Source organism: Equus caballus, chromosome 7 (genome assembly GCF_041296265.1).
Source record: "Equus caballus isolate H_3958 breed thoroughbred chromosome 7, TB-T2T, whole genome shotgun sequence".
NCBI lineage: Eukaryota > Metazoa > Chordata > Mammalia > Perissodactyla > Equidae > Equus > Equus caballus.
This window is the reverse complement of record NC_091690.1, coordinates 56,003,744-56,025,701: the sequence shown is the minus strand read 5'-3', so window position 1 is coordinate 56,025,701 and position 21,958 is coordinate 56,003,744. Positions and strand designations below refer to the sequence as shown.

Genomic DNA, 21,958 nt, shown 5'->3' with positions numbered 1-21,958 from the left:
CTGCAGCCTAGACAACAGAACTTGAACAGACTCAGACTTGAAAAATTAGGGGCTAAGGTCAAAACCAAGTCCCTTTGGCCTTTTTTCCATTGTCTTGCACCTTCAACATGTCACATTTACTTTCATGTGCTTAATTCTGAGTGGACAGTAGTGCTGCTAGGCCTGGTTGGTGACTTCAGAAATCAGTATTTACTACATCTTCCATTAAAATCATCACTGTGCTGGACACAAAATCACCAGTTTAATCATATACACACGGCTATGTTCAGTTTCAGGAAACAGTTTTCTTGGTTTGTTTTTTTAATTGTGGTAAAAAAGACATAACGTTAAAATGAAACTGTTGCTTTCTGATAAAATAAAAGGCACTAGCTTTTCTAAGAAATGCCATTTATATTCTCAGACTCCACAATGATAGTCCTATCTCACTGTATATGGAAGATGCTTTGTTTTCTCTAAACTACAAAACCAGAACATCTCCCCACAAGCAAAGACATCTGCTCCACTGCAACATCCACTTCCTTTCACTGCACAACCAAACCACATGTTCAGGCTTCTAGTTCGGTTCAAGATCTACAACCATCGCAGAACTCGAGCTTGAGAAGGGGCCTCCTGCAGTGGACCTGGAATGAGTCACTTAATCTCTCTTAATACTGATCATAAAAACAAGAGCAGCAGATACTGCTTCCTGAGCGCTTATCAGATGCCAGGAACTGTGCTAAAGGCACTTAACTCGAGTTATCTCTGAATCCTCACGATACCTCTGAAGTAGGTGCCCTTATCAGGCCCAGCTTAAAGACGGAGAAAATGAAGCCTAGTAGGTTTAAGGAAGCTTCATGATAGGACGCTGCACACAGAGAATTCAAACCCAGATTCTTCAGACTTCGGAGTCCAAGCTCGTAACTATCACACACGCAGTGTCTCTCCGCTTTCCTCACACACAAAGCAAGAGAAAGCCCACCACTCTCATTTCCTCGCGAGGACAGGCAGGATGTGTTCTGACCTCTTCCAGCTGGAAGTTCTCCCAACCAGACCCAGCGACCAACTATGTACGTACTTGACTGGGTTAAGGATGGAGGGAACATGGAAAAGAAAACAAATCTCTGCCCCCAAGGATTTCACAGTCTAACCTACAGTAATCTAAACTATAATCCTTCTATTTCCAGGACACCTTGACCATGACCCTCAGTCAGAAATGTCTTTCCATCATGATCCAGGACACATATACACACACACACACACACGCTAAGCCTTACCATGTGTGATGCACTGATATTTTTTATTCTATCCTTTTTCTTTTCCAAATATGACAACTCACTAAATTGATTCTGTGACTACGGACTGTGGATGACAGCTTAAGAAGCCCTGCTCTAGATGCCCTGTTTTAGCTCTAATTAAAAAAATAAAACAAAACATGTCAGGAAGTTCTTCCTTAGATCTAATTTAAGTTTCTTGGGCTGTCAGGTTAATTAAACTTGTATGGCTGACTACCTCCTCAGGGCAGAGGTGGCAGTGTATTAGATCAGTGAAGGGCCTGAGATATGAAATCTGCAGACCTGCATTCAAATGCTGACTGACTCTCCTGCATGTTAGCTGTGTGAATTCTCCAGGTCTTGGACTATAAAATAAGACATATCACCACCCACCCCTTGGGCTTGCTACAAAGCACCTACCTGGTACCTGGTTCCACGGTCCTCAACAGAGGCGCTGTGGACATAGGGTGGGGACGGGACACAAGCCTGGTCTGTGGGACAGGCCGGCAGGCAGGAGGACTTCAGCCTCCCTGGCCCCACACAGCTCTCACCGCCCCCTGGTGGTTGAGAGGCAATTCTGCATAATAAATGGCTGCAGTGGACATGACAATCTTCTTTCCACCATATTAAGTGATCCCTACTCCCTTCAGATTTTCTATGTAGGTGTCCGTCATGTTCCACATAAAAGTACAATATGTACACGCCTCAGCTAGAACAGGGCTTAGGCCAAGGCCATGCCCCTGCAGAGAGAGCTTGTTGTCAAGCTGGGCAGATGGACAAGCAAGCAGGTTACTGTGCCAGGTTACTGAAGTCTGGAAGCCCAAGGAGACAGCAGCTCATGCTGGAAAGTCCAGGTCTTAATCTTATTTGCAATTCTTTTAGTAGGAAAAACCACAGTTCCCAAATTTCTAATTTCTTTTTTTATTTTTTGAGGACGATTAGCCCTGAGCTAACGTCTGCTGCCAATCCTCCTCTTTTTGCTGAGGAAGACTGGCCCTGAGCTCACATCCACGCCCATCTTCCTCTACTTTATATGTGGGACACCTACCACAGTATGGCTTGCCAAGCAGTGCCGTATCCACACCCGGAATCCGAATCGGTGAACCCCAGGCCACCGAAGCGGAAGGTGCAGATTTAACCGCTGCGCCACTGGGCTGGCCCCCCCAAATTTCTAATTTCTAACGCATTAAGATTCAGACACCATCACGCCAAGACTCACGCCCTGAAGAAAAACATCGTTTTTCTTCAAGGATGAAGAAAAGACTGCAAGTTTCTGGAGACCAGAAGTAAAGAGAATTGCTCCAGAGCAAATAGCAAATACACACAAAACTGGAATCCTCAAAGACTGAAAATCGCTGGTCACTTTCCTGGCTCCTCTGGAACTTGCCCTATACTTGCCTAGACTCAAACTTACAAAAAGGAGCGAGGGAGGGCGGGAAGGAAGGAGATAAGGTCTCCCGTTAGGAAGCCAAAAATGTAAGACTGAATCTGCTAGATGCTTAAGTTGGCCTTCTGAGCGGGGAGGCCAGAAGGCCTCAAATCCAGACTTTTAAAGTCATCTCAAGATAACTATATAGCCATTGTACATGTGCACACTTAAAATACCCCATTTCTAAAATTCTGTTTTGTCATTTCTTAATTTCTCAAAATACTGGGCCTGGGCACTTGAGAGTGGCCATGTGGTTGTCATCAACTTCCCAGAACTCTGGTTCCCAGCAAATGAAGCAAATAACAGCTACCCTATCCCAAAACTGAAAAAGAATGAGAAAGATTCTAGTTCAAACAAGGGTTCCTTAGGGCTATTTGTGCTTCATCCTCTCCCTCTTGCTTTGGCCCTCCAAAGGGGCTTCCCAGGAGAGGCCACTCACTGTGGTCTCAGGGAGGGGCCTTTCTCAGGCCTCTGCCCCTGGGGCTGCGACGTGTGATTCCTCCAAGTCACGCAGGCTAAAAAGTAATAACCTGTTCATTCAGTCCTGGGTGATCTGATGTACAGTGTCTCATATACATCTTACCACAGCTCTCCTAAATATTATTACTGCCCCCAGTTAAAGGATATAGACTCAGAAGGTTAAAGAGAACACCAGGAAAGAGCTGGGAGGGAAACGAGGATGGGTCCAGGCACGCCTGACCACACGTCCCACGGCACACCAGCCAGCAGAAACAGCACCTGAAGAGGCGTTCTCGCACTTTCAGAAAACGGCTGCTTTTAAACAGACACCTCCCCTGATGTTTTTTATGAAAGTTTCAGAAAAAAGCTATGAGGTATGCTACCTAAGAGTCTCAGGTCTGTGATGTCCCTTAAGAATCTCCGTCTGTAAAATGGGGGTGACGGTGGCTCGCTGGGAGGACCGGGTGAGGTGCTGCCTGTGCAAAGTGCGTAAAAACTCCGACACGCCAGCCGATATAAACCAGCGTGAGCAGCAGCCGTACAGCCAGGACTCTGAACGTAGCTTAGGTGGAAAAAACTGTAGGGGACTTGTACTCCTCAAAAGTGTAGGGAAAGCAGGGAGTACTGAAGATGGAGGAATATTTGGTTCAACAGCCAGTGCACGCAGAGGACGTCGTTAGGATGACTGTCACCAACTACATTGTCTTGAGGATCTCATTATCTCACTAGGCTCGCCCACGGTCCTAGGCAAGGACACCTAGAGAAAAACTGTGACACAGGAGAAAGGCAGCAAAGAATAAAAACTGAGAATTCTGTGGTCCAGTCACATCAGAGCGACAGCCTTACACATCACTCCAGTCCCACACAGAAGCCCCTGTGAGTTGGGGGCCTGCATCCCCAAAACCCACAGCTGGCCTCTACGGAGAGGAAGGTCACCCCTCACATCAGAACAGGCCTAGGAGCTGCCACCAAGCTCCCCACTCCCAGCTGGGGACACGTTCCATTCCCAGGGCTCCAGAGACCAGTATGGTGCACAAAAGGCCAGACTCTGGTCAGAAGAACCTGGGTTTGAATCTCTGGGCCCGCTACTTACGCACTCAGTCTGTGAGCAAATCACTGCACCACTTCCCTTCTCAGTTTCTTCATCTGTAAAATGGAGACAATAATACCCACTTTCCAAGGTTTTTGTGAGGATTAAATGAGAAAATGTACATAAAAGCCTCAACACACAGTGAGTCAGTCACTGGAAGCTATTACTAACACAAAGCAAAACCAACGAATACTGGGTAAAAATTGAATTTCATTCCTTGAAAGAAAAGGTTGCATGAAGTTAGTGAAGATTAACAATTTTGAGAAAATTCAAGAAGCAGGATGGAAAAACTACACTCCCCTCTCCTTCCGAAAGCTTTCTGAAACCTCTCCACCACTGGTTCCCCCACAGGAACAGAGAAGGGGAGTCTGGTTACCTCCAGACTCTTCACACTTTATAAATATACCACACGACCAACCAGAGAGCACTTGCTGCCAACCTCCTGGGCAAACGAGTCCAAGAGGATTTGATCCGGAAATTAAATGTCCATGCAGCCCAGCCATACTCAGTTCAAAATAGATATCCGTGACCTACTTAGTCTTCGAGTACCATTCTCCAAGCCAAAAACAAGCCGACGGTGAGTCAGGGCCGCTGACTTCAGCAGGGCCCTGCACAGAACCCCTGTCTTTCCTGTCAGAGGAAACGTGCATTGAAACAGGGATGACTCAAAAAATTATCTTGGGGGTACCAGACAGAAACCCTAGCTATCAAACAGCTGATTCAAACAGTTGTTAAAAAAGCAAAGAGTCACAGCAGTTACGCCAACAATTCATCACCTCGGGCCCCAGTGATGTGTTTTCATTCATTTAGACTGAAGGCTACACCTCTCACGACAGTCAGTTTTCAAGCTACCCAACCCTCACCCTCATAATTGTTTCCTGAGTATTTGTATCTTCCTCCTGAAACGGTGGGCTCCTTGAGAGCTGAGGCCCCGCCTTCTGTACCTTGATATGCTACCGTGTCTTACACAGCACACAGTGTCTTGGTCCAGTGAGAAGCAAGAACTGCACCCACCCTGAGAAGGGGAGCAGAGAGTTCCTCCAGATCCCAGCCCAGTCGCATGCTTGGCTACTCAAGATCAGAGAATAGAAACTGACAGACCGACACCTGCTGTAGACGCAAGCAAGACAGAGAAACCAAGGTAAGATCCTGCATAGTTTCAACTACCATACGGCGATGAAATGGTCTCCTACATTACCACTGATTTCACCAGGGACATGTGAGTCTTGGAGAGGGTGATCCAAGGACCTTGGCAGAGACACATTCCAGTAAATCTCAGAGCATTCCGATCTCCGGTACAAGGCAGACAACGGAACACTATGCTTCACCAACCAAGCAATGATAAAGGAAGCCAGCTGATGGGAAAACCAAAACAGAGCAAAGCCGCTATTCTTCCAAATCTGTCCTCCTCAAGTCCCCACAGGGAGCCCCAGACATTCCTCCCCCGACCACTGTACACTCAAAATTCCTATCACAGGAATTTACTCGACAGCTCTCTCGTTTACTGAGCACTTTCCCCTCATCACAACACGTAATCATCTACAACCAGGGAAGGCAAGCAGAACAAGCATTTTTATCACCCACTTAGAAACCAGGAAACTGAAACCAAAGCATGTCTACCACATGGTAAGATCAGGACTAAAGCACAGAACTCCTAACTCCAAGTTCAATGTCCTTTCTCTCAAATCACCCAGCATGGCACACCCAGACCTGACGAAGCCATGAATCTGAGCTCGAGGCCACCGCTCTTTCCACTGCTGCGCACCTTCTACAGACAGAATTCTAATACACACTCCAGCCTTCTTAACAAAGACAAACAGGTGCACACTAACCATCAACCCTCCCGTCCACCAACAGGGAGCACCCATGTCAGCCACATGTCCCCTGAGCCGGCTGATGGCCTACCTCCCTGACAAATACACAAAACCCAACCCTCGAAACCCTGGAACCTCCAAGGGAGAGAGAGACACCAGCGAGCTGCTTTCTACAATCAAGTGGGGAGCACAGGGCAGGTGAGTAATCATGGACTCCAAAGGCCACAAGCCAGAGACCCCGGATGGCTGAGTCTCAGGATCCTGGGTTCAAACCTGGCTCTGCCACTACTTACTCTGTGACTTTAGGCAAGCAACTTTGTTTTTCTAAGTCTCAGCTTCCTCATTTATAAAATAAGGGGTTAAAAAAAGGGACCTCACAGTGAATGTACTTAACGCCACAAAACTATATACCTAAAAGTGTAAATTTTACGTTATACACATTTTACCACAATAAAAAAAGTAGGTTAACATTTGTATTTTAAAAAAAGGATCTCACAGGTTCATAGTGAAAATTAAATAAGATGGTAATGGCAAGTTCTTACAACATCTAGCAAATATTAAATCCTATAAATAGCTATTTATTATTTATAGTAATTAATAGTTTTTATTATAAAGACAATACATGCTCAATGTAGAAAATGCAGAAAAATATAACGATAAAAAGCCCATAATATCAAAATCCAGAGATAACCACTGTAATAAAATTCTTTACAGTATTTTTCCTATGCATAGATATTTCCTAATTTGGAATGTAATGTATATGCAAATTTGTAGTCCATTCTTGTCATTTGTGGTCCATTTTTGACCCACTCTTTTCTGCTTTACTTGTAACTGCAAAAACAATTGTCACAACAACATCCAGAAATAAAGGGATTTTGTTCAAGGCAAGGCTAAGAAGCCACGTGAAACTGGAGACAGGAACAAGGCGCTCACATTGAACAACTGGAGACACCTGCCTCCAGAGCCAGGCTGGAGATTAACTCCAAACCCCCAGCCACCTGTTCCTCCTTCCCCAGCAAAGTTCACCCAGAAGCTAAGCACCCTGGGGGTTTGGCCAAGCAGGACAAAGGCCATGGGGAGGAGGAGGAGCTCTGTGGAAGCTCTGCATGTGTCAGGCTCAGGTTCCTGCTCCGTCAAGGAGTTCCCACTGTGACCAGGGAGCCGGTGCAGGCCAGTCATCCCAGGGCCCATGCAAAGAGGGGAAACATGCATGCCAACCACTTCCTGCAACCCTCAGCTTAAAGATGAGACCACTGAGGCCCAGGGAGGCAAGTGACTTCCCCAAGGCCGCTCCTGGATGAGACCAGAGCCTAGCGCTCCAGTCCCAATATGGGGCCAGAAGGCTGAGGCCCCAGGGCTCTGAGTTAAGGCACAGCATGCTGCCTGCTCGGAGGCCAGCAAAAACAGTCAGAGCCCACGTCCAGTCCATCCTGCCCGCCAACAAGTATTTATTTACTAAGTGACAAAGGCCACCCTGGGCACGGGACAAGGAGGCTGCTTTATAGGGACACTTGGCGCTTTGTCTGGCTCCCCCTCTTGGGCATGGCCTCCCTGACTCCAACATGATGCGGAAACAACGCCAGACTCCACAGACCTCTGGGGATGCTACCTGAGTCACAGCTTCCCGTGGCGTCTGGCAGAGCAGGCTGCGCAACTTAAAAGGCAGCTCTTGTCAGGAAGCGCTTTTGATGTGCTGGGGAAGCACCCCCAGAAATAACCCTGGGGAAGGAGCTGCAATCTCACAAAACACATTTTCAACGCTCATTTTCTAGCTAGGAACAGTCTTCACAACTTTCATTTTGTATGAGTGTGTGTTTTGTTTGGGGGGTGCGGGGAGAAGTGAGCAGCACCCAAGGGCAACTCCTGAAACCCACAGAAGAGCAGCTGCTCCTGGTGCTGGGGAATTCTATTTCCATCTCCGCGGACTCGTAATTATCTTCTAAAGCGGCGCTCCCCAGGGGGGGTGACAGTGCAGTGGCTCCCAGATCACCTCCCTGCATGGGCTGCTCCTGGCACTGCCCCAGGAGGTGGAGGCAGGGAAAAGGGCCTGAAGGAGGCCCACCCACAACCCACTGCTCTGGAACCCTATTCACAACCGTGCCAGGCCCTTTCCTTTTGCGGCCCAAAGCGGAAATTAAATGTCAGCCAGATAAGGAGATTTCCCTTCAGCTCTGACGCCAAGGAATCCGAAGTTATGATTCCCTCAGCAACCATGTAAACCAAACCGGCCCAGGCCTCAGACCATCAGGCCAAGCTGCTGAGGGCAGGCCCCCAGCTGGAGCTTCTTCCTCTTTTCAATGACTGACAGTTAGATCACGGGCCTAAGGGTTTTTATGGCAATAAGAACAAGAATGTGCAGAACTGTGTAAGCCAGTTACAAAGTGGGTGGTGGAGAGGGCCCCGGGGCCGTGAACAATGACTGCACAACAGCTCACTGGGTCTCTCCACAGCTACTTTCAGACAGCCCTCCCCTCCCTGCCCTGTATTTTCAAGGCCAAATGTAGCCCCCTGCCCAAGGGAGCTGACTCGACTCTTTTCACGGCGTAGTGATTTTATCCACAGAAGGATCCAGGGAGCTGAATGCACTGAGTTCGCACACTGACCTCAGCATTTTCTAAATCTGCCGGGGGATAAACACCTTACCCGTAGGCGTAGTGTTCACTAGGCGGGCCCAGGGCTCGGGGAGGATAAGCAGCTCACAGCAGGGCTGCCACGGGCTGAGTTCCCCGGCAGTCCCAGCCACCCCCAGCCTTGTCTGTCTACTCCCTCTCCTTCATGCTTGTGGTTTAAGTGTAGGGAGGCGGGTGGGTAAAAAAGCTTCTTGAAGGAGAGGGAACAGACAGGAAAGGGAAGTGGATCAAAGGTCAACAGACCACTAACATTTAACAAAGAAACTGCAGGGACTGGCCTGGTGGTGTAGCAGTTAGGTTCGTGCATTCCACTTTGGCAGCTCAGGGTTCACAGGTTTGGATCATGGGCACGGACCTACATACCACCCATCAAGCCATGCTGTGGCAGCATCCCACATACAAAATAGAGGAAGACTGGCACACATGTTAGGTCAGGGCCAATCTTCCTCACCAAAAAAAATAAAATAATAAAAATAATAAAAAAGAAACTGCAGAGAAACAGTTGCTGCAAAATATCTAGCCATGTGCACACAGCACAGCAATGGCCATCTAAACTTAGAAAAAAATCCTAGAAGAGCTGGTCTGTGCCTAGCCTGCTTTCATGGGTACTCACAGCCATCTATGCTCACCACCACGATCTAGGCTCACCACCACCATCACGGCTCCCATCTCACTAGAGCAAAAGGCTAAAGTCCCCACAAAGACTGGCAAGGACCTACTCGATCCTTGATTCCCTCACTTACCTCTCAGATCTCACATCCTCCTGATCTCTCTCTCTCTCTTACACACACACACACACACACACACACACACACACACTCCTGCCATCCCAGCAGGTATCCACACCCGCCTCAAGGCCTCTGTACTTGTGGTCCCCTCTGCCTGGAATGCTTTCCCTCCACACATCAGCTCCTCCCCTGACCCCTCCTCAGATCCAAGCTCCAACCCTCCCTTCCCAGCACAGCCTGCCATAACCCCCTTTCAGCACCTCCCCACCACCCCCTCTGCCCCTGGCACTCCCCATGCTTTTCAGCCATCATCACCACCTCATATACTGTTCTGAGTTGAACAGAGGCCCCCGAAACTCCATGTCCACCCGGAACCTCAGATTGTGACTTCCTTTGGAAATAGGGCCTTTGCAGATGTCATCAGTCAAGATGAGGACGCACTGGAATAGAGTGGGCCCTAATCCAGTAACCGGTGTCCTTATAAGAAAACAGGAGACACAGGGGCAAGGCCGTGCGACAACAGAGGCAGAGAGCAGAGGTATGCTGCCATAAGACAAGAACAGCCAGGACTGCCCGCAACCACCAGAAGTCAGAGAGAAGCATGGGACAGATGCTCCGTCAGGACCTCCGGGACCTCGAGAGAAGACACCGTTGTTGAAGCCATCTGGTTTGTGGTCCTTTGTTGCAGCAGTCCGAGGAGACCCATACACATACCATGAATTATAATCATTTATCGTCTGTCACCCCACACTAGAAAATAAACTGCAGAAGAACAGGATTTTAACTTCTTTTGTTCAGTGCGAAATGCCCAAAGCATAGAATAGCGTCTGGCCCCCAGTAGGCACTCAATAAATATTTGCTGAGAGAGTTGTGAATGAATGAAGATGAGTTTAGAAGGCAGGCTGGGGTGCGATACCCATCCTACAGAGGGCAAACCTGAGAGGCTAATGTTCTAACCTCGCTCAGAGACATAAGAACCAGGACCAGAAATGAACTGGGACCTTGTTCGTTCACTTGAATAATAATACGGAGCTCCTCCAGGGACTAAGTGCCCGCAGGATGGCTGCCACAACGCAGTAATCCCTAACCATGTATGTGGGGTGGAGAGACAGAAGGACAGGCTCCAGGCTTGGCTCTCCCCCAACTAGGGCCTTGACGCTGAACCGGGTAGCTCACCCCTGGGTCTCAGTGTCCTCATCTACAAGCTGAAGGGTGGATTAGAAGCCAAGGCTACCTGCTCTCTAAGGGGCAGGCAAGGTTTGTTTGTAATCTGTGCTGCTGCCGAGAAGCCTTCTCGGACCTCTGGAGCCAAGGTGAAGTCTCCGTTCCGCTGACTTACATGTAGGGCAGGACATCTGGCACTTTCCCCACTCTACTCTGAAATCTCTCTCATACCACAGGCCACTATGATCTCGTTTGCATAGTTAATTTTCACACACATTATCTGGACTCACATCACAGGCCTCTGCATCTGGTGCTCTGCAAGCCACGCAGCCTGCCCAGGCCCCGCCTGTGTCCTTGCTGGGTGGCTCTGCTCCTCCCAAGCCTGCAGACGACAAGCTCACCCACCAAGCTCGGCTCCCAAGAGCAAGGCTTCCTTTCCCCATCTCAACCTCGGCGGCCTGGGCTGCTTTGTAGATCTCGGGTACAGCCTTCTTTCTCAGCCTGCAGGTCTCAGACCTCCAGTTCGGGTGAACCATCAGCAAACACACCAGGGACTTCACATGAACTTGCTCTCATCCATAAACACGCATGCACATGCACACACGTGTGGACATCAGTCCCTGAGGGGTGCAATTACAAATCATGAGGGGTATGAAACCAGCACAGACATCAACCTGGGGCAAGCACTGTTAGCAACGTAACCAGGTAAAAGGTAAAAGCCTGAGCTTGGGAGCCAGGCTCCAGAGTCTGAATCTCAGCCCTGCCTCGCCTTGGGCTTGACTTGACTCTATGTCTCTGCACTTCGTCTTACAAAGGCCTTAGAGGAGCGAACGGCAGACCTCTGCAAAGCGCCTAACACCATGTAGTTCTCTTTTCCCACATCTGGAAATGGGTAGCTCATGTCAGCGTGCAGAAGAGGGAAAAGAGCCTCAACCCCCTAGGCCGAGGAGACCTGGACCCCATCTCCGCTCTGTACTGGCCAGCTGTGGCACGGGGAGGCACCTCACCTCGCAGGGCCTCGCTCCGCCTCTTCAAGAACAAAAGGGACAGGTGGTCCTGAGCACCCCTTGCACTCAGTCTGTCTAAGAAAGGGAAAGGCCTCTGTGTTCTGGGCCTTGGTGCTTCACAGCAGGAGGTCTGGTCTAAGGAGAGACCTGAGCCTTGCTCTCCTGCCCCACAGAAGGCTCCCTGCCAGACCTCCCCGTCCATCCCTGCCTTACTCCCACAACCCTGATAGATCTGAATCTGCCTCTAGTAGCTACTATCTCCTGGCCTCCTCTCTTTAACACTACCAGCTTATGTGCATTTTTATACTTAGCAAATGTAATATGCATTCGTGCACTTAAACACATTTATTAAGGAAAGGGGAACAGAAGTAAGAGTAGCAATTCCTCAAAATTAGTGAGCACTTATTAGGTAATAGGCCGAGAGCTTTACAAACATTACTCTCCTAATCCTCACAACAACCCTGTGAAGTAGGTACTGATATTATTCTTGATTTACAGATGAGGAAACTGAGGCCCACAGAGATAAAATAACTTTGCATAAGTCCCACAGCCATAAGGGGCTGAATGGGAGCTGGAACTCAGCTTGGCCTGACCCTAGAGTCTCTTTGTCACCCCAGGCTGCCTCCTCCATCACTCCTCTCTGGCCCCTGCTGAGTGGCTGGTAAAGGACAACATCATCCAGTAAGCCAGAGCTTCCCAAAACCCACTGGGCACCTCAGTCTGCACGGACGGCCCGAGGTGAGGGCCTCCAGAGGCCCCCTCTACCACATCAGGCCCCTGGAACACCTCCTAAGAAACCGTGGCTTCTCCCCAAAGTACCTTGCTAGAAGACAAATCATCACAATATTCTCACAAGAAGCCAAGAGAGACGGGGACTGACTGCACCACAGGAAGGAAAGACCCACCACCACAGAATTCGCTTTACCACACCCACAGAGGCTATTCCACAAGCAAGAGGGTCTAATTTTCCAGGATGCAATCCTTAAATGTTCTTCCAGTTCAGCTTTCCCATCTCAAATCCCCAACCTGGCAGGGCAGCACAGACTGGTCTCAATGTGCTACTTACACCCGCTCGCTTCCTCGGGGGAGAGGTTCAGAAACATGCTGGCAGGTTACACCAAAATCCAAGTGTTCTGTTACAGTATCCAGCCTCTGGGAAAAGCAGAGAGAATGTGAAACCAGGAACACTTGCTTCCAGTGCCACGTTGCATCCCCTGGCGGCAGGCTGCTCACACCACCCTGAGCAGAGCCTCGGTTCTCGAGGGCTCTGCTCTCTCATCCTCCACGGTTACTATAGACCCGTCCACTAAGATCCAGAAGCCAAATGACTAGTCTCAGAGCCTCACTAGTAATCAGTGAAATGCCTACTAAACACTATCCATTTCTTTCACCTAGAAGAATGGCAGCCCATGGTGAAATGGGTAGCCACATCCACCACTGGTAGTTTAAACCGGGACAGCCCCTGAGAGCGCAGTGTGGGTACCGCTGTAACCGGTGAAATGTGTAGCACCTTTGACACACCAATTCCACTCCTAGAAACACATGCATATGTGCATAGCAATATGTATGTATGAAGATACAATAGCAAAACTGATGAGTCAGTTTATATGTCTATCACTAGGCGACTGACTCCTAAATTATGTTAAATCCATGCTATGAAATATTTTGTAGACAAATTAAGAGAGAAGAGCTACACGCATAAGATCTCCAAGATATATTTCGTGAAAAGAGAAAATAGTGAAACAATATCTGTGACGTGACTAGATTTAAGCTTACAAAAAAACCCAAAACTATATGTATTGTGTCTATACAGGCTGATGGACAGTTTCAGGATATGAATGAAACTGCTAAAACCGGTTACTTCTGAGGACCCAGCAAGGAGGCGGGGCATGGGGAGGGGTGCGGGGTGAAGGGGGACCTCACATTTTCTGCTCTGTACTCCTCTACTATTTAGCGGGAGGGTGGGGTGCAAGAGCATAACACAGTCATGTATTACCTATATCATTTAAGAAAAAAAGCAGTTGAACTGATTAAAAAGCAACACCACCACCATCAAAAATGAGTTCTCGTTCTGGTGTGAGATCATAGCACCAATCTGAACAACTTCTGGTGCCACACTCCAGGGTTCACAGGAGTGACTGATTAAGTTCAATTTCTAAGCCCCTCATGACAGACTGGATTGGGACCAACAGGAAAGAAGGGAAATGTGAGATGCGAGGAAAACTTTCCTAAAAGCTCTGTGGAAGCTGCAAACCTGTCCACCCTGGACCTGCCCAGCTCCCAAACTAGCTGTTCTGAGACCTTCCTCCCTCTCGCTCTCCCGGGATTGAGAGAGTTCCCTTTCCCACAGCAGAGGGGAGGCTGCCCACTGTCCCCAGCAGAGCTGCTCCCAGGCGAAGCCAAAGAAACGGCCTGGCCTCACTCCACCTTCCCAACAGAGGCACCGTGTGCCAGGCTCCTGGAACCGCAGGAAAAGCCAAGACGGGCAGCCCCAAAGCCCACTCATTCGAGTCCCTCCACTTCGGCAAACAGCCCAGGCATCTCTTCACACTCACTGCTGAAGTCCAAATGGAACCAGTACACACATCAGATGGCGCTGCCAACACAACAGCAACAATGTGCAAAAGGGAGAGATAAGTCAATGGGATCCCAGCTAAATATATATTTATTCTTCCTGCTTGTCAGCAGTAGCACTTCTGTAGATTCAAACATTTGATAAATATCATTTTTGCTTTCCAGTAATAATTAAAACAAACACACGCACACACAGCTAAACACAAAGCAAAAAGAAAAACAACAATGGGGCTTTGATTAGGGCACAATGTTCAAGAGGGAGGCATGACAGCCCACATCCTCAGGGAAAAATGCTCTCCTCCCATTAAGACAGGGACCTCGTTAGCGCACCACTCCCCGGGCACTTTAACAGTCTGCCGCTAGGGGGCTATCGAGAGGGGTCCTTAGGACAAGGAAAAGAGGTCACATCTTGAAGGGAAAGGGGTGACCACAAGCAGAAAGTAGGGGAGCTGACTCTTCTGCAGTGACTAGCCACAGAGACGGCTTGTGACTGCACATACTGGGAAGCTCACGGTCCAATAAAGGTAACTGTTGGCCTCCTCGCAGTGAAGACACAGCCCAGATAAAGTCAGAACCTGATCGACTGGCCTGAGCCAAGCAAGAATGAATTATCTGAAGGGCATGGGTTTATGCAATCTGGAGAACAGAAGCGCAAGCAAGTGTCTTACAGAGTCTGGAACTGACCAGGGGAGAGGGCATGAGACCAGCATATTCATGATGTGGCAACAACAGTGCCTCCTATGATGGGGACCCATGGACACTAGCCACCAGGACCAACCGCCTCCCCCTGCTGACTCCGGTTCACCCGAGTATGGCCTGGCTCCCACTGAGACTGCACCCTTCAGGGAAGGGTGGTCTCATCTCCTGGAGGGGCTGGCCACCACTGTGACCTCCCCTACCCTCCCTCCCCTTTCCTGGCAGGGCGCACAAGCCTCTGCCTGCACAGGCGTTGGAATCGCACAGATCACGGCTGACACTCAGACTAACCACTTGCTGGCTACGTGGATGCACGTGTGTTGTGTGCCCATTTCCTCATCCGTGCGCTGGGAATAACACGATCCACCTCCAGAGCTGCTGCAAGGATTCAACCCAAGTAGCAGAGAGCCTAACTCCCCAAGAATGATCAGGACGCTACCTGTCCCCAACCTGGCTCCCGAGTCTGCTCTTCACCACGTCGCTGTACCACCCCTTCATGACCAATGAATGGGCATCAACTCAAGGGAAAAGAAAGCACACTCAAGATCTAAAAATGAAGGTTAATAAACATAAAAACTAAGCTACCAGAATCAATTCATTATCAAAATACTGCAAGAGGAGGGAAGAGCAGGCAAACATCACTTTGGAGAGGAAATGCTTTCAAAATATAAAGCTCTATGGTTTTTTGGACTTCACTTGCTCCAGAGATTTGGGAAGATTACATTTCAAAAGCTCACAAAGGAGACACTTCTATTTTTTTTAAACTATTTCTTAATTAATATCTTCAGAGAACTAAGGAGTACTTTTATAGACTGACTGAATCTTAATAAAATTCTCAGAGAAATTCTGGCATCAGTCACAACAAACACCCTCTTGGAATTTAATTTCCTTTACAGCACACAACTTACTATGGAAACTCATTTATGATGCCACCACAACCAGTGAAAATCTGCCTGGAGCACAAAAACTTCAAAGGCCCACAAGAGAGCCGTATAGGACTAGACGGAAATTGGCCCCATATTTAGCCAAATCCTACATCAGACAGACATTTCCCCCACGCCAAACTTTCCAGCTTTTACTGTCAGATTCAACTCTTCCATCTCCTTCCAGCCCACATCCACCCTGCCCTCCCACCTTACACACCAGCTCTTCCAACGCCTCCTTCCAGCCAGAAACCCCCCAGATTCAGCATCTTTCCCCTGTCCAACAAAATGAATAAAAAAGGAGAGAAGGGCACAAAATGGACAAAGGGAAACTAACTACATCCATCTTCAACTTCCTATCAAAGACTTGGCCTTTCCGGCTTCTGGTTTGGTTCAATTCCCTCCTTTTAGGTGATCGCAAGGCCTGGAATATTCACTGTGTGTGCTGGAGGCTGGAGTGGGAAGGCAAAAGCTGGAAGAATTATTCATAAGTACAAAAACGTACTTTAAAAGACTTTCTCTCTTGAGGACAATTCCGACTGGAAGACTTAACCCCATTATCCCGAGTGCCTACTGGCAAGGGCAGGGAGAGGGGTGGACACCAACCTTTACTGAGCACCCACTGCAATTCCCCGGTATATCTCATTTAATATAAGGCCGATAACGTTATCCTGAATAACCCAGACTGAGGGGGGCCAGGTGACAGGCTCAGGGACATCCAGGCCCACCAAACTCCAAGACTCATGGACTGATAAGCTTCCAGTGTCCCCAGGTGCTGATACTAAAACGCCGTGCTGAGTTGGAGGGCACTTTACAGTCTACATGTTGCTTTTCAGATACATTATCTCATTTAATATCACGACCCTGTAGGAGAGCTAAGAATTCCTTTTCCACTAACACAAAAGGCTATTTGGTTTCAAAGATCATCAGTAACTCGTGCAAGCTAGCTCTAACACCTACAGAGTTGTGCCCTCTCTGAGCTTTCTCACCTCACGGTGCCTGATAGATGGCAGGGGCTCAAATGGTAACTATTACTAGCATCAAGATTTTTATTAATCTAGCGGTGGGCCCAGTGGCATAGTAGTTAAGTTGAGTGCACTCCACTTCGGCGGCCCAGTTCGCGGGTTCAGATCTCAAAAGGACCTACACCACTCGTCAGCCATGCTGTGTGGCACCACACATACAAAGTGGAAGAAGATTAGCACAGATGTTAGTTCAGGTCTAATCTTCCGCAAGCTAAAAAAAAGAAGATTGGCAACTGATGTTAGCTCAGGGCTAATCTTCCTCAGCAAAAAAAAAAAAAAAAAAAAGACTATTAACTTAATAGCCTTCACACATACACACACACATAAGTACATATACTACAGATACTTTAAAGACTGAGCATAATTAGTCAAGCCTTTACTTGTTGGAGAGGATATAATTTTATCACCACCTCAAACTCAGAGATAACCACTAATTGCAGCTTCCAAGAAACTGACAGAAAAGGATTACTGAAAATGATGTGGTCAAACCCAGTATGGATTTTGAAAGCTACTAATGGAAGAGAAGAGAAGGACAGGAGCATTCAGTTACAATAAAATACAAAAAAATCTTCCTCTCCTTCCAGCACCATGGCTTGATCATTAATGTGCTGTTTGACCCAGCCATGTCATTTCAACTCTGTGATGACCTTCAACATCCAACACAAGATGGCCAGCAGGTGACCCGGAAGTCTAGTGAGAGGCTGCCCAGGGGGGTTGGGGAATAGGGGTAGAGTGGATACATCATTACCTCCAGCTACTTTTAATGTGCTGCATCTAATTCGTTGTTTGCCTATTAATTACACTCACTTGAAAAGAAAGCTGGGAAGTTCAGAAATGCCAGATGCAACAGGAATCAGCTCACCAGGTCTCAAGCCAGAATGGAAAGGATGACAGAAGTGTGGTGGCACAAGGATCCCAGCATCAGTCAGACAAGGAAATCTATAGCACTATGGCAGTGAGGGATCCTGGGGATGTTCTCTGAGTGAGGCTGCACCAAGACCCATCCAACTGAGCATCACTCCAGGCTTGAAGGTTAAAACAGAAGAAGAAATTCAGGTCCACAGGTGAGATAACACGGAATTCTCTTTAAGCACAATTAACAACTTTATCGTAAAGATAGCTGGCCAGCCATGTACATGAATTGCCTGCATGGGAACAGTATTCATACTGTAAATCTAGTACCAATGATGGTTAGTTTTTGTTTTGTTTTGCTTTTGGCCATCTTTCTTGCTTCTTATCTGTTTTAAGTCCATCCTAATTGCTTTATAAGAATAGACTGAGGTTGATTTTGTGTGGCTGATCTAGTCTCACAAGAAGAAAGATTTCAGTCTCCCTCAGAAACCTACTCCTGCCTCCCTCAGATTGTCTAGCTCTCTTTATACCCCATTTCACAGATAAGGAAACTGAAGTCCAGAGAGGGCGAGTGACTCATCCAAGGTCACACTCCTTCTAATACATCTAGGACTAGAACTAGGGCTCAAGAGGCCCCCAGTGTGCATCTCCACCCCTATCACTGCTGCAAATGACATGGCATACTTGTGTCTTGAATACAAAGTTTATTTGAAGGGGAAAAAAAAGCCAACATGAGTCATCTCCATTGTCAAGGGACACCACACAGGTTGCTCTAATAAAGCATCCAGCATCTCCACAACCACTTGTTTCTGAAATAACCAACCTCAGCCAGAGAATAAAAGGCCATGTCTCATACCCGCTTCAGGACACCCACCACCCGGTTAGCTGACATGCTGCTGGGCCCTGGGGACCTGCTGGCCCAACGCAGGGAATCCAGAGCTGGCGGTCCTGGAGAGGAAATGGGGTGGATGGGTGTGGGAGGAGGTCAGAGCTGTGTTTTCCCATAGCTCCCGGCGACAGTTACGATTTCATGCAACCCCATCCTACTCACCTGGGAACCCCAAAATACCATCCACTCAGGGGGTCCTCCATAACTTTCCCAGGACAAAAGCACTGCAGTCTGGGAGGTGAATCTGGCAGGTGGGGAGGGGCGGTACTTGACCCAAGCGGTAGAGGAAGCAACGCTCAGCTCCCTCCCCAACCCCTTACAGGAACTCCCCATCGGGTCTTCAGATGCCAGCGGCGTCCCCAACTCTGAGCCTGACCCCTCTCTGGGTCTGCCCCGAAAGAGGAGGGGAGGAGGCAAAGCCCACCCTCCATCGCTCTACCCCGCTGGCCACCCTCTGGTGCGCGGGCCCGCCTCCCTGCCTACCTCCCCCCAACGCCCCTCCCCCGCAGAGCCCCGGCCGGACACTTGCCCACTCCCGCCCAAGACGCGAAGCGCACCCCCTTCGCCCGCCCGCACAGTCCCTGCGTCTCCCACCTTCCCAAACGGGGCCCTCCCGGCCGGCCGGCCCGCCTCCAGCCCGGGGCCCCTCTCACCGCGTCCCTCCGGCCCCCGGAGTCCGCCCGGCACGCGCACTTCCCGCCCGGCCCACGCGGGCTCGCGGTCCGCCCCAACTTTTCCCGGCCGCGGCCGGGGCCCCGCAGCGGCGGGCAATCGGCGTCCGGCGCCGCGACGGGCGGCCCGGCTCGCGTCCCCCCGGCGCCCGCCGCACGAGTTGCGCTCGGGACCCGCTCGGCGCCCGGGCCTCGGCCGTCAGCCCGCGCGGAGGCGGAGCCGGCGTGGCGGGAACCGCGCTGTCCCGGCGCCACCTCCCCGGCCCGGGGCCCGCAGCAGGGGCCCCGCGCGCCCGCCCGGCCGCTGCCTGCCCACCTGCCCGCGGCGCCGGCGCCGCTCACCTCCTCCCGCCGCCGCTGCCGGCCAGACGTGGCAGGGGCCGCCGCCGCTCGCGCTCCCCGCCTCGCCGCGCCTCGCCTCTCCTCTCGGCGCCCGCGCGGGCGGCTCCGGCGAGCCGGACCGCAGCGCCAGGCGCCCTCTGCCGCCGGGAAGCCGCATCCTCTCGCCCTAACCCTAACTGGCTGGCCGCCCCCGCCCGGGCCTCGGCCCCGGCCTCCCGCTTCTCCCCCGGCCTCGCCGCTGCCTCCGGGGAGCCTGCCCTGACCACCCAGCCGCTGGGCGCCTTTCCTCCCGCTCCCGCGCAGCTCCCGGGTTGATACATTTCCAGCTTCTCTGAATGCCTCCCCCAGGAGATAGTAAAATCGGACGGGGTTGGGGGGGGTACCAGGGGAGCAATCACCACGTCTCCCGCATTCGCCGTTTTCTCTCCTAGGGCTGGGTTAAGCGCCCTGCCTGGAATATCCAAGTGCGCAATGAATACTTCTTGAGGAGCGAAAGAGTGAATGAATGAGTAGACAGAGATTTTTGCCACTCTCCACCCAAGTAGGCTTTCAAACTTCAAGTCGACAGCTATCCCGACCTGGATTTGTTTTTTGTATATTACACACACACACACGCACACACACACACGCACACACACACACACACACACAGGCGTGTGCAGCTTTCTTTGCATGAATAAATGGGACTCACCATTCCCCACCTCAGCCCAGCGCCAAAGACACACAAGGCCCACAGCTAGATGTTATTCAGGGCTTTGAGTCAAATAGACAGGTTTTAGATCTGCCACTTCAAAGTTGGGAAATCCCGGGAAAGCTGATCTCCCTGGGCTCAGTTACCTTATCTATAAATTAAGAGTAATAAAATCGGGGCTGGCCGTGTGGCCGAGTGGTTAAGTTCGCGCGCTCTGCTGCAGGCGGCCCAGTGTTACTTTGGTTCGAATCCTGGGTGCAGACATGGCACTGCTCATCAAACCACGCTGAGGCAGCGTCTCACATGCCACAACTAGAAGGACCCACAATGAAGAATATACAACTATGTACCGGGGGGGCTTTGGGGAGAAAAAGGGAAAAAAAATTTAAAAATCTTTAAAAAAAAGAATAATAAAATCTACTTCATAAGGTTGTTGTGAAGAGTCATTGACATCATGCATTGTGTGCAAAGCACTTTGCACGGCCCATCCCCCCATGCGTACTGTACTATCTACATGGTAACTATTGTTAGTAGTATTAGTAGTATTATTACTGGTCTAGTAGGTGATAGAAGCTATGGGCAAAATATAAGATAATGGGTACCTTTTCGCCTGAGGACAACCTTAATACCCTTGCACGCGTGTATCATCACCTGCCCAACAGAGCCAACCCTGGTGGCAAAACCTCTCCAGTGCCTCCTCTGCCGCCCCCAAGAATTAACTGGTCTTGGTTTTTTGAAGAGCTGTAGAACCGGCTTTCCTGCAGGTTTTCCGCCTGGGTGTCGGTGGCCAATCTCTTCATTAACAAGTGTTTATTTTATTGCGAAGGCCGTGAACAGTTTGAGGGCCCCTGCGGTCTACTGCCTCTTCCTGTTTTCTTCTTGCTCCTCTCTTAACACCTTGAGGCCATCTTTTCGCTTCTGACAGTCTCCTTCCTGCTCCACGCATAAAGCGGCAGTGAGGACAGTCAAGTGCATCAGATAGGACAAGGCTGGAATCCCAGCCCGTCCACCTTGGGTTTTCTGCACCTCGGTACCCTCAATTGTAAACTGTGGAGAATAACGCTTCTCTGTGGCGTTGAGAGAGAACTGATGATCCAGTCTGCATGCAGTCACTGGAACATATAGACGTTTAATAAAAGGCCACTATCGATTAGTTTATTTAACAAGCACTTAGGGAGCATCTACTGAGTGTTGTAGATGCTAGAAGAGTGAGGGCAACAAGCATGGGTGAGGTAAGATTGCCACCCTCAAAGGAGTTTGAGGTCTTGTGGATGAGACAGGCAGGCACATACTGGGGCAGAAGGATTGGGGGGACATGATGCTGCTAAGTATGAATGAAATTAGCAAGCCTGAAGCTCCAAATTGGGGCAGTGGTACTGCGTCGTGGATTGCTTTAACTCATTATAATTGTAAATGCTCTTTTCCTCTAAATATTATGTACCTAACTTCCCAAGGCCACTGCTAAAAGTTAATGAATAATTTTATGAGGCAAGCAGAGCCGTTTGATGTAGGATTCAGTCCCTTAATAGGTTGACTCCAAATCCTTCCTTATACTAGTAATAGCATGTATATTGTAACTTTGTGACAGCACCATAATTTATAAGTTAAAGTTGCATATCTCGCAATGCATGTCTAAAAGGGAGAGTTCACATATTGCTACACTAATGGCCTCTGATGAATCATACCTCAGTATCCACGCCCTTGGTGGTGGCCTCTCCCACATT

General features: G+C 49.5%; 1 long non-coding RNA gene across 1 annotated transcript in view; it reads right to left on the bottom strand.

Moving 5' to 3' along the window:
* The window catches only part of LOC138925020 (uncharacterized), a 60,959-nt gene extending 41,284 nt beyond the window's left edge, over positions 1 to 19,675 (bottom strand). Inside the window, exon 1 of the long non-coding RNA XR_011440651.1 lies at positions 19,544 to 19,675. This is a non-coding gene — a long non-coding RNA (uncharacterized lncRNA). The remainder of the gene's footprint in view (positions 1 to 19,543) is intronic.
* Between the last annotated feature and the right edge of the window lie 2,283 nt (positions 19,676 to 21,958).